This window comes from Danio rerio, chromosome 9, assembly GCF_052040795.2.
Source record: "Danio rerio strain M-AB ecotype USA chromosome 9, GRCz13ab, whole genome shotgun sequence".
NCBI lineage: Eukaryota > Metazoa > Chordata > Actinopteri > Cypriniformes > Danionidae > Danio > Danio rerio.
The window spans coordinates 42,097,501-42,111,824 of record NC_141029.1 but is presented as its reverse complement, the minus strand read 5'-3'; the positions used below and the strand labels follow the sequence as shown (position 1 = coordinate 42,111,824).

At 35.1% G+C, this 14,324-nt stretch overlaps 1 protein-coding gene and 1 long non-coding RNA gene across 7 annotated transcripts in view; one reads left to right on the top strand and one right to left on the bottom strand.

Annotated features, from left to right (window-relative positions):
• Positions 1 to 14,324, top strand: part of ikzf2 (IKAROS family zinc finger 2) — a 397,036-nt gene that overhangs the window by 97,917 nt on the left and 284,795 nt on the right. The gene's annotated exons all lie outside the window — the stretch shown is intronic.
• On the bottom strand, positions 11,392 to 12,462 carry LOC103911684 (uncharacterized). The gene is made up of 3 exons (XR_015499767.1): positions 12,272 to 12,462; positions 12,018 to 12,084; positions 11,392 to 11,886 (listed from the first exon to the last, which is right to left on the bottom strand). It is a non-coding gene; the product is annotated as an uncharacterized LOC103911684 (long non-coding RNA).

Below are 14,324 nucleotides of genomic sequence, written 5' to 3'. Positions count from 1 at the left end.
AAATGCAAGGCTATTGATATACTCTGGGCATAAGTGTATGACAACGCTTCAGATGACTGTTCTAGAGCCTACAGCTAATCAATCTATCAGATTCAGGAGTGCACTACAGCTCTAAAGAACATAATAAATGATAAACGATCTTAAATAAAGCAAATACATTTATAGAGATGGAATATAAGTATATAATTTCACTCACCATGGAAACGGAGGCCACGTGAATGGTTTATGAGCACCATAAAGTGCACACAGCATGCCATATCATCTGATAATTGTAGAAAATAATCCCAAAAGGCAATTGACTGTGTAAAGAAACATTAACCAACACAAAAATGCTAGTATATGCAGAGTCTGGCGGCTAATCAGCTGAGGTGATGAGACAGCAAGCAGCGAGATCTAGCTGTCACTCAAGTGGCCACACCCTTAATTATGCAGACTTAATATAACTTAATAAAAACGAAACAGATGAGTTATGAAAAAATTCACCCCCCTCACAGTTGTCATGAAGGTTCATCATGGATATATGCACCAAAACCATCTTTTGTACCAGGCTGTAAGCATGTTATTATCAGCTGTAAAAATGGCCAATTTCCCATAGCAGTCAGAAATGACCTGGACTTCCTGGAGCCAGCCCCTCAAGGCGAGTCGACGAATTGCAGTTTTAGTTACTTCCGTATTGGCTTTCCGAAGGAGAGCAGGAAGTTGAACGCTTGGTGGGAACCTACTGTTCTTGGGGGTGTTTTGCAGCCGGTGGACGAGGGAATATAATCACAGTAAATAGCACCATGAAAAATTAGCAATACATCAAAATTCTCAACAAAAACATCAGGCAGTTGAATTCACATGAATTGTATCATCTATATAGTGCCAGATCACAACTTTTTTTTTAAACAGCCTAAATAGTCAGATGTAATATGTTATTTACACAACAGCATTGAATTTCTGTTCTCCGTTCATGTTATAGCAGCTACAATATATGTAAAAGTCCATTTATTAGCCCAATAAAGAAACTAACAGCATGGTCGAAGGTTAAATGAATGTTAGCCTTTTACTAGTGCTTCTGAAAAGAATTTTGTTATTTGTTTGAATTTATTTATTTGTTTTTAGTTCTGAATTCCGACTCCAATTTAAGTGATTCTAAAAGTTAGACTGTATTTCAAATTGTAAGAACAGATCACATTCATCATTTATGATTTAATTTAGAGTTTTGATTTCTATCTGTTCCCTTACTCTTCAGTTATACGTTCATTAGAGACCAATCGCCGCTCAAGAGTTTCACACCCCGGGTTTGCGTGTCTTCTCACGAACAGTATGTCGACACTGAAATTTTTCAGAGGGTGCAGGATTAACTAATATTCAAATAGGCTGGTTGCAAAATCCTCAGACATTCCTAAAATAATAGAATATTTAGCCAAATCCAATGCAACTTGCTACTTTCATTGTTTAGATGGTTAAAAGAACTGCATGTAATCGCGCCCAGAACAGCTTCGTATAATCAGATGTGCCTATCAATCAAATAACTATGTTGGATCATAAAGGTAGCCCAGACTCCGCCTAATCTACTGGATATAAAAAGATTTCAGGAGAATTTAGAATGAATCAAAACTTAACATTTTATTAGTCAGGTAAAATTGTACTATTCCAATTACATAATAAAACCATCATGAAGCCAATTCAGAGATGAGACCGTAATGCTGTGTTCACACCAGACACGGAACGCGCGGATAAATCGCGTTATTCGCGCGTAAATTGCCGCGTGAACATTTGAGTTTACTCGCTTCATTGGCGCGTCAAACCCTGCTTCATTCGTGTGTCAGATCCGTTTCATTTGCGCGTCAAATTCACTTCAGAACAGACGCGGAAGTAGTTTATAGGCCTATTTCCTTTAGTAAATAAGTATTAGATTTATAGATGTGCATTTTAACTAATTTTCATCGTTCATCATTTGCAATGTTTCCAAATTGCATTGTTTGTAATATTTGTAAAATGAATGAATGAATTATTTTCTATAAAGCTGCTGCTGCTGCTGGCCATGACAAGTTTACATCTAAATTTTTAGAAGGACCTCTTTAATAAATGTCTCAATAAACGGGCCAGACATTTCTGACTTTCCATACCGAGGTTCAGGAAATGTTCTTCCAGAAGTAAAGATACATTGCAGTGACAAGCTGCACAGTTTGTGAATAAAATAATAATAGATAAAAGCTGAGAAATATTTTTTTTTCAAAAAAGATGTGTCTTGTACCTCGTCTTATAATCGTTCGGGAGAAGCCCGTGTCATTTCCCATCCAAAAATACTTGCCGGTTGAATAAAGTTTAATTTGCCTGAGGTTTTGACTTGGGTTTGACTGTGTGTGTGTGCGCGCATGTGCGTGCGTGTGTAACTATATGTATGATAGAGGTTAATGTTACAGTATGCAGATTTGCATTTAGCATATCTGGCAGTGCTTTACCTAGATTTGTTTCATTTTGATTTTATAAAAACAGTACATGTGCAGCAACAACTTTTAACTTTGTTAGCATGCAAATGAGCATTACAATGTGTGTACAGAGTGGATAGCACAGTTTAATTCCTATCACAATAGTTTCTCAGCTCATCTGCCATCTTTTTTCTATTTATGGTTTGCACAAATTCAAAAACAGTATAAAGAGGAAAATTTCAGATGACATTTGCTAACCTCTTATGAGTTCAATAAGAAATTTGTATTAAATCTATATACTGTATAAATAAATATACTGCTTAATATAATTAATTAAAAGCTTAACGATCACATATAATTTAATTGGGGCGTATACATTTTGACGATCACACATTATGTGCCATCACATCAGCCAGCTGCTTGTTGTTGTTAACATGGTTGGATGACATGTTTGTGATTATTGCATTTATGATTGCCACAATGATGACAACATCATGCAATCCACACACAAAAAAATTGGCCTGGGGCCATTTGTTGAGTAGTGTTGCTTCACAGAGAGTGTGTGTGTGTGTCCAGAAAGAGGGCATGTCAGCAGCAGGACACAGATCCTGGGCTCAATCCAAAAGCTGTTCTACACCGCCAGTCATTTGTCAACGCATCTCTAGGCTCTCTCGGTCCACAGCTCAGCTCTCAAACAGAATAAATGATGGGAATCACAGCAGGACTGAACCACCGCTGAATCTTGGACATATCTTAACACGTTGCGTCTGAGCCTAATGACTCTCGTGTGACAGCACGGTCAGTTCGGGTTCAGTGTCTTTCTGTCCCTTAACCCTCTACCGCACACATTATAATAAATCTAATAATAAAATATCTGACACTTTTTTTAATTTATATATTTTTTTATTTATTATAATTTTTTTTTTAAAGGGCTGAACTTAAAGGGCTGTAAAAAATGTATACTTTGATATGTTGACAACAACGTCCAACAATGGATCAAACTTAGAAATTTCAAATTTAAAACTTTCCTTATACTTAATAATTTTTTTGTTTGAAATTATTTAATTTATGTTGCAGTATTCTATGCTTTAACCCTCCTGTTGTGGTCACATCCTTACCCTACTTTAATGACTTAAAAATATTCACATTTGGGATTCTGTTATGTATATTAGTGGTTTTAAACTTTTCTTTTTTTTTTTGCCTAAGACCCCCTTTTCCCACAGAAAATATTGTAATACCCCTACCCCCCACCCCCCTCCACATATAAGCTTGCAGTAAGGAACTTTTGGTCAGCAAGGGGATAAAATGAACTGCTAAAAATTGTACAACCCAACCCCTCAGAGCTCGCTGAGGGCCTCTTGTGGGCCGGAACCGCTGATATATATCCTGTAGAAAACTCAGGACGGAAATTAAGGCATGTAGTGGAAATTTAGTGGAAGGCATTTCAGAAACAGATATAGAAAATAACTGCCTTTTTGCTTGAAGCTTAAGCAGCATGGTGGCTCAGTGGTTAGCATTGTCACCTCACAGCAAGAGGTGGCTGGTTCGAGTCCCAACTAGTTGATGTTTCTGTGTGGATTTTACATGTTCTTCCCCCATGGTTTCCACTGTGCTTGTGTTTATTTAACCCTTTAAGGTTTCGTGCTGAGAGACTGATTAACTGACAGGTGCGTGATGCGTGAGGCCAGCAAACATGACGTAGCTTTTAGTTAAGATGAACACATTTTCCATAATTATACTTTATGCATTAATGCATTAATGCCGCTCTATAGGACTATTGGACTCTATAGGTCTATAGGTCTATTTTTAGCAAATCTAATACATGTCGCACACATACTTGTTACATAAACACGCTAAATTGCACTTTAGAAGATCTGTGCTTAAACAGTGTATATTTTTAAAGGTTTGTGCAAGAAGATTTGTGCACAAGCAGAGGAAATCGGCATGCAAGCAAAGCGATTCCCATGCTCGTGTTACATAAATGTTATGACTTGTAATACTGCGCTCACCACATTTCTCCATTTGTCATTAAAACAATGCCATAGGTAGTTGTTAGATTTGTGTAAAAGGCCTGCCACCACAGCTGGAAGAAATCCTAGAGGAAACACTGTGCCCATATTGGTGTGGGTTTCCCACACAGTCCAAAGACGTACTATAGGTGAATGGAATAAACTAAATTGTCTGTAGTGTATGAGTTTGTATGGATGTTACCCAGTACTAGTAGCATCCGCTGCATACAACGGTTAATAATAGTTGGCGGTTCATTCCGTTGTGGCGATTCCTGATAATCAGGGATGAAACCAAAGGAAAATGAAGGAAGGAAATGTGTGAAGCTTTGCAGTTTTGCAGACATTTTCTTGCTCAATCAGCAAGCATATCACACTAAAGCTGGCTGAATGTATAAAAAGCATTATATGACCACTTTTAAAGACAGACAAACAGGTCAGTGAAAAGCCAATAAAGGCCTGCTGACATTTTCAGGTTTTTGATTCTCTGCTTTGCTAAAAACAAAGTCTGACTGGTTTGAAAAGATAACGCATAATAAGTCAGAAAAAAAAGACTAAGGAATATGAACATTCTGTATTCCTACCAAGCACATATTGATTTGTGAGTGATTGTCAAAAGGATCAGCAGTGTTTACAATGTTTGATTCTTTTGTCTTCATGCATAAAAGCTTCCTGATTTCACCCAAAAGTCAGTCCTCCTTCCAGACGAAGGTCACTCTTCGAAAGTGTGCGAAGCAAACAGAATGTTGGTAATAAAATCGGAGACAGTAGAGAAGAAAATTAGCTGGCTTTATAGCGATGCCTTTTGTTATTTCTGAAAGGATAAGCAAGCATAATGAGTGGTGTAAAAGAGCATGTTCATTTTTAGTTTTCTCTTTGTTCACTCTTTGCAGTGGCTGTAATTAATGGCATGCACACTGGCTTTTTGTCCTCCCAGAGGGTTGTGCTGTAATTCAGCTCTGCAGTTCATTCAAGTGTTAAGGTTTTCTTGGAAACGGCCTGAAATATCCCTTTCAAAATGATTAAACAATTAGTTGTGTAGGTGTTGTGTAATGATATATTAAACTACTGCTTTATCAGGAGCAGCAATGCTTTTCAGTGATAATCACTAAAGCTCCCATCTGGGTCTTGGTGCCTGAGTAACCGCTGCATTTCTACTCTAGGGATTAAAAACAGCATTTCTGGCTTGGGTGGTGGGTGTGCTAACAAGATTGCAAAAGATTGCAGCCTCTCTTAAACTCACCCTCCTGGATTTCACTGCTTTCTGGGTCATGGCACCAGTGTCACCTCTGCTCACACTGAAATAAGCTGGATTTGAACTGTTGTATTTGGCATGGTAGGTGGGCACATTAGCTAGGGTACTAAATACCCTAGCCTCTAGGATCCGTTGCTAGTGTTCCTCTTGGGCTGCTATGATTTCTGGCATGGTTGCTAGGTTTTTATGGCTTGTTGCCAGATTGCTAAATTTGTTGCATGGTTGCTAATTTTTTAAGCTGCTAGTTGCTAGTGTTCATCTTGATTTGTTATGATTTATGGGATCCAATCACGGTCTCAAATCATAAATTCACATAAGTTTTTTTTTTTTATTAATGATATTTTCTAAAACAAACCACGGGTTATGGGATTAGAAAAAAATATTAATCTCTAAAATGTTTTTCAATATTTTAAACGAGGAAAATATACATGCGTTATGGATGTGACCAAAAGTTAGCAAGTTTACAGTATACAACATGCTTTGTAGAAATTATGTGAATTAAACTTGCACAACCCAAAATGAATGATGCTAATGAAAAGGATAAGAGTTGACTTTCTATAGAAAAAAAAATATTGATTATTTATAAAAAATATTGATTATTTATTTAAATTTTTTAGATTTTTTGATTTAAGGAAAAAGTCTCATTACGGATGTGACATGTCTGTGGTTTTGACTGTCAAATTGGCAGTTTTTTATTTAATAAATCAAATATAAATGTTTGAAAACATTTGCAGAGACATTTGTAAAACTGTAAGTGCTGTAAAAGAGAAGCCTGGACGAAAACAACAACAAAAAAAAAAAAACGTAGAAAGGTGTTATGTATTTTTCATGGCAAGGCTGATATTTTGAATGGAATTGCTCATGTATAATATTATAATTTTTCATTTAATGTATACTATTTACTCCAAAACACACCTCATAACTCAGTGAAGTGTCTGGGAAAAAAAAAAACTGTGAGATCATTCCATATTGTTTATTGGTTATGCTGAAACAATGAAAGCAGTTCAATCTTCTGTTTATTCAGCAACTACTAATCCCTCAGAGTATTGCCTGGGTTTCTGCATGTATTTTTTGAGGGGTTTTTAAGTTTCCACGAGAGAGCCATCTGGCCCTCAGTGGAGATTTACTACCGATCACACTGTACTTTCCAGAAAAGATGTGCATGACAATTGGAGCTTTGCTTAATGGAGTCTTTTCGCAAGATGCATATAACAGTGATCAACATATTAAATTCTTGAACGTTTTTAATGTTTACATTTTTTTATTTCAAATGTAGAAAAATTTCTATGTATTTATGTATTATATTATCTTCGCATCAAATTACAAAAAGAAAAAAAGTTACCATTTGTGAATGTATCATGATGTTAATTTTCAACCCAAGCTCAGTCTGAAAAAATACTGCTATACACATTTCTGGAGACTGTGAAATATGTGTGTTGGCTCAAGGCCACAAGACGAGTGCCTTTATGCCCCCCACCTTTGCCGAAATACAGCCATATCGCACTGCAACGAGTGAGAACAACAGAAATTGTTGCCTGTTCACAAACGTCACTTTAGAGCTAGTATTTCAATGATTCTCTAGTGTAATGTCTAAAGTGGAGACAAAACAGGTGATTTTGCTCACATTTTAGAATTATATGGCTGAACGGCAAGAAATGCCATCAGTCTGCAGAGATTTCCCAGTTTTTCTCTGTTGCAATTGGGATATCACAATAATTAACCCCTAAAAACCAATGCAAGGCAAACACTACCAGTTTCACTACAACATACAAAAAAAGAGATCCACTTAGAATGTCACTTACCTGATTTATAATGATTTGGTTAGCTGTAGATTGAAACGTAAGCTGAGAATTTTTTTTTTCTCCCCATAGCACATATTATGCATTCTCTCAGCGAAACGTCAACCATCACTTTCTTTGATCTGCTCAGACTGAATCCGATGCTCAGAAATTATAAATATTTAAAATAGGCACTATCTTTATAAATAAACTGTAAAGTTGTAATCTAAACAACTACATTCTTGTAGAGTGTAGAGTGTCCTCTGCTTGTCGCTGTATGTGGGTGGACCAGTACACAAGGGTGAAGAGACTACGAGTGCTGTTATCTGCAGAATATCGCACAGCTATCAGCCAATAAGATTAAAAAATTAGACAGAACTGTTGTATAAATGTAAATACTTGTTTTCAGAATGAGCCTATGTTGATAAATGTGTTGTTGTTCTCTCTTCTGGCTGACATTATCAATCTCACACATTTTTTTTTTCTTTTTCAGAAAGACAAGATGACATAATCATAGAGTTTTTCTTTTATTATTTTAGCAAATAGGATTGTAAAAAAAAAAAAAAATATATATATATATATATATATATATATATATATATATATATATATATATATTAGGGATGTAACGGTATCAGAATTTCACGGTACGGTAATACCTCGGTATGAATGTCACGGTACGGTATTTATTGAATCATTTACAGGAAAAAAAAACTTTTGAAAATACTCCAAAAAAGTGCCAAAAGTGTCAATGACATACAAATTAGCCATCTATCTGTAAGCTTTGAAACAGGAACTTCAATTTTAATAACAAAAAATTATTAAACCATGTAAAAAAATAAAGTTTCAATTTAGTATTGTTAAAAACTAATCACATTTAACATTTAATCACTCACTTAGATAGAGATGGGTTTAAAGGAAAATTATCATATAACTATAATCTGGTAAAAGCTGGTATCTCTGGGTATTTACAATGTCCCCTGCAACAGAAAAAAACCCTCTCATTTGGGACTGAGGTTTCTGGGACAGAGATATGACTTGGCCCATGTTGACAGCAGTGGGTGACGTTGTGCATTGTCTTTCCCCCACTTGAGAAGACAAACCATGAGTGAGATAGAGGTCTCTTTGCGGTACAAGTCAATGTCTGCATCAATCTGAACAGTGTGCTGTGTTTCTGCAGTCCCCATGACTGCTATTAGTCGTATTCCCCAACTTGCAGGCACGTGCACACATAGGGCTCAACCTGTGCAGTGCACATGCCCTTTTTAGTCTTGGATAGAAAATGCCCTTCCAAAACGATCAAAAGTGCCCCCGCGACGCGACACAACCTCCGTCCAGTCCAGCCCTTCAGTAGGCGCGCGATAACACCTCTCTTGAGTATGCGCGCTCAACCCCCCCTCGGCGCTTTACAATACGCGCGCCACAACACAGCTGATCAGAACGCGCGCGACAGCACCGCTATTCAGCACGCGCGCGGCGACAACACCCGCTTTAGGTTCGATCATTTCCATCTTTTTTTCATCTCCGCTACTAGCAGCACACTCCATTTCCGCATTACTGGATCTGTAGCGACAACAGACCGCAAAGGATTATGGCCACGCCGGGGCTGATGGGAAATGAAGTTTCAGCTATCTCCCGTTCGCTTCATTCGCCTGAGCAAATTTTCTCAGAAGACCTATAGTTTTACCGAGTCATGCGACTTCGGTAATATCGAAAAAAATTAATATTGCGGTATGACGGTATTTACAATACCGTTACATCCCTAATATATATATATATATATATATATATATATATATATATATATATATATATATATATATATATATTTATTATATATATATATATATTTATTATATATATATTTATTATATATATATATATATATATATATTTATTATATATATATATATATATATATATATATATATATATATATATTTATTATATATATATATATATATATATATATATTTATTATATATATATATATATATATATATATATATATATATATATATATATTTATTATATATATATATATATATATATATATATATATTTATTATATATATATATATATATATATATATATATATATATATATATATATATATATATATATATATATATATATTTGTTGTGCTTTCTCACTCTCTGCAAATTTACCCAACCATGATGACTTCTATTACTGAGAAACCAGGAAATGTGAAAAGGGTCCATCACTTTTGTTGTTTCAATTCAATTATTCGCAAGGCCTTAAAATGGTGTGAAAATTAATGCATTTTTCCAACCACCAATCATGCAGGCATTTATACTAAACCTCCGACCACCAAACATAATAAATTCTTTGGAAAAGAGCATAACAAAACCCCTTCAACAAGGATGGTAGAAACCAAAGCCTTTAATGTCAGCCACTAAAGTACCTTTTAAGGTCATGTGATTGAGGTCTAATTATATAGTTCTTTCTTTTTACCCCCACCTCATTCCCAGGTCATGGCATAAGTGTAACTTTTTTAGTTCTCCTAGCACCACAGAGAGCAGGATGTAACCTGATGTATCTGGCATGGAAGGTGTGCACATTAACATGTGCACTAAACAGCCTCACACTTCAGTCACTAATACCACTTCAGTCACTCACTAATGCATGTTTTTGAGGCCAGGGGAATACAGTTTACCGGCACAGTAAATACTAGATGGCCTTCTTGACATGCATTAGCCCCCATTCTCCCCAAATCTCGAACCACCAATGTATCTCTTCTGGTTCTACTTGTGCAGGCATGATTTCAACAGATGTTTCTGGCACGGAAACATTTGCTAGCATGGACACAAATGAAATCTCTGCATCTCTTGAGGTTTATTCACACTTCTCTTAGCTGGCATCCGTTATATGGAGATAGACAAGACCTTTGATAGCTTAAAGTCACAGTTTAACCCTTCACAATTATTTAAATGACTGTTTAAATTAAAAATAAGTTTTCATGTTTGTTTTCACGGGCGTCAGTGAGAGCATTTTTTTTTTTTTTTTGCTTTCTTATTTCCATCTGTTTCATTTTCAAAGCTTGGTATATTTGGATGCTGCAGTCTGTGAATGTGTTCTGGTGTTTGGAGAGAGTTTGTCAGTAACAGGAGGCTGATCCTGGCCAAAATCCAGAGATCTTCATGACTACCAGACTGTGGAGAACAACACTTGTCAAAGGATCTTAGGACACAGTTTGCTGGCCAAGCAGAACTTTTGGAAAATCATTCTTGCATTGCTTAGCTCTGACGCTAAAATAAACAGTAATTTCATGCACAGTATACACATATTCTGGTGTCAAGCCATAGACAATTTGATACACGTCACACACTAATCCTTGATATACATATTTAGTATTAGTGGGGTTTTATAAATGCTTAAAATAAGCTTTTGTAATAAACATGCCATATTTGGCTTCTCAAAAACTACATTTTCTCTTCCTCAAACAATGAAAGAGTTTTTAATGCAAGGCATGGCCGTAGTTAAAAGACTAGTGCTTAATTGGAAATCACCTTTACCCCTTTCATTCTAGAACTGGATTTCCGTCACGATATATGTCATTCAGATGGAAAGACTCAGATTTTTAAGGACTTGCTCCGTAAGAAAATTTTTGGTTACCTGGGGTCAATTTCTTGATTTGACATCTATATCTCAAGAGCAAACTAAATACTCTCTCTAGTTTTGATTGTATGTTTTTTGACTATGATGTGCTTTTTTTTTGGTTGTTGTCTCTTTTCTTTTTTGTTTTCCTTCATATTGTCCTTTGTCTGTCTGCAGTATGAGCCAGTGTTAGTCCTTGTATACATATGTGTAACGGGTATTAAACCTTAAAGGACCAAACAATTAAAATCAGAAGATTACTAAGAACGGGAAAGGAGGTAGTGGTGATGCTGAGTAACTCACAGAGACGAAAGGGTAAGTTGCACAACGTTGTTCTGTATTATATACACACACAAAAGAAATAACAATAAAATAAACACTAATTAAAAATATACCCCGGGTGCACCCTTTATATGACGCTGTAAATTTTGTTAAATTCACAATTTAACAAATAGATGAGAGTTCAAATAAATCAGCAATTTCCAAATTGTTTTGTTACATGTAACCAAATAAAATTTTTCCAAATATATCAAGTTTCAAATCCAGGAAGATCAAAATAAAATAAATGAATTATTTACTTTCAACTGTCTTTTGGGTACTCACAAAATGTCCTCCTCTTGGAAAAAAAAGAGAAACAGTCTTAAGGATCAAATCCTCTTACTTGAGTGAAGAGAAATAGTAGAAAAAGCAAGTGTCCTTTTTCCCTAGAAATCAGTCCTTTCCTGTAGGTCCACTGAAACTGCACTTAGGAGGCTCGCCATCAACCGAGAATCGCAAGAATTCCAAAATCCAGCAACAAAAAAAACCTGGCCTGTTTTCACAGACCAGAGCAAATATTCAGTATTACAATATGATAAAAAAATATATACATAAAGAACAAAATAGCATCAAAACATATACAAAACATATATTGTCATAACAAATAACATTAATTTCAGTTACCTGTTCTTCTAATGTATTCTTTTTTTAATTCCTATCAGGTACACGTGACCACAGTGATGTCTGTGAGCTGTAGTAAATAATAAAACACCATGCGGTTTTATAACCTTGTGATAATGGATAATTCTTCCATTAAACAGAAAGATACAACTTTCTATCACTTCTTAAACATGAAACTAATAAAATATTATCACATTTAACATGTTGTCACTCAATATGTTTCTATTATTTTAGCAATAAGCTAATGATGAACTCACCGAGTCAAAATGCATCCATCGCGCTCAAATCAGCATATATCTACTCAATCCCTCGCCATCCTCGTGCTATAGACTTATATTTTTAACATTATATTGGTTTTAAAAGTTTTAACTAATGTATTTTCGCTATATTTACTTTATAATCACTCGGTTTTCCTTTCTGTCACGCTGTGTGTCTCTTCCGATGCTTTTGTAATATCCACAACCACAAGGGGGCGGAGATGAGCATCCAGCGCTCTCATTTGCTGACTTAAGACTGCTGACAGCCTGACACCCAATCAGAGAATTATAACTCACATATACATGTTTTAACATTTTTTATACATTTTATTTTAATACTTATTTTAGCATCAACACTTTAACACTTTAATAATGATGATGAGGTGTATATTTATTTATTATTTTATCTGTTTTTATTTGTCTTATCTATTTTATCTGTTTTATTTACACCCATTCATTATTTTATGGGGGTTACATATGCATGTATAATAGTGGTGTCAAAATTAATTGTTTTTTCGGTGCACCTCAATGCAGATGCAAACAATTCATTATTGGTTCAGTAATAGATCCTAACCGGTTATTACATACTGACATAATTTATCTTATATGCACTATATCGCTATATACTATAGTGAGGGAGGCAAGCGAGAGTAATTAATATGCAGAAACTCTGCACAATTAACTGCGTGTGTTTGCTGACATTCATTCACTGACACTGAAGTTACAACAGAAGCCCCTATTTCACTAGAAAAATGAAAATAAACTCAATTTCTCTCTCTCTCTCTCTCTCTCTCTCTCTCTCTCTCTCTCTCTCTCTCTCTCTCTCTCTATCTCTCTCTCTTTCTCTCTCTCTTTCTCTCACTGTGGACCTTTGACCTTCTGGCATGTTTGTGAGATAATGTTTCCTCTCCTCTCGGCTGTCCCAGTGATACTTGTGGATCTAGACACAAGTATGTCTGCAGAGTGAGTTTTCTCCTCCGTGTCTATCATGAATCAGCTGTGATCACTGCTGCCGTTTAACAGTGCCAGAGCATTAGAGCCAATTGCAGCCTTTTCTGTTGAGTACATGACCAATCATAAGCATTTAACAACTCGCTCAACAACACTCAAAGCGAGCAGGACGATATTACTGTTTATTTTTTTGTTATAAATGCTCATGTTGTTTAATGCATGTGCTTGAGTTTTGTTTGATGCATTCAAAAAGAGTTTTTAGTTTGAGCAGGTTAAATGAAAGGTACAGTTTATATATCTGACTGCTTGTATTGACGGACAAAATTGTAATACAAATACATATAAAATGTTATTAAAAATGATACATTTTTATGAGAGAATTATTTTGCTGTGAGGTAAAATGTAAAATTCTTTATAGAAAGCATCGTCAGTGCACTGTGATGCACTAAGATATCGAATTAAACTGAATCGATGGCATGATAATCGTAAACGAACTGTGAGACCAGTGTAGGTTCACACTTAGTATATGTTTACTAAAAAATTTTTGAAGTTGTAAAGTCTACTCAATTTAAATAATTATTGTTATTTTTTACTTTTTATTTATACTGTTAGTATTACTTTATTATTATTTAGAGATATAATATTCATATTCATGTTGATTTATATCCTATTATTCGGTAAACGGACATAAAGATGAGTGAAAATTAGTTTTTATTGCAGTTATTTTACTTTGTTATCCCTCAAAATATTTTAAACATGACACCAGAAATTATACTGAATGAAAAGAAATTATTATCACATTGAATCAAGTACTGGAAATGCGTTATTAAACGTGCAGGCATTGTACAGAAATAATCACATTGATTAAATAAAATAAAATCAATTAATTCATAAATTGAATATTATGAATGTAATATGATTCTTAAAGCATTTGCATAACCATTTATAACACGGTTATATTTGTTGATGAACGGCAGTAAGATTGAACAGTATGTCGGCATACATTGTTCTTTGACGTTATTAAATGCAGCTGGTTATTTTAATTCAGAATGTGTTAACCTTTGTATTGTAGATGATAAAATTAGCATTAAGATGGCAATAC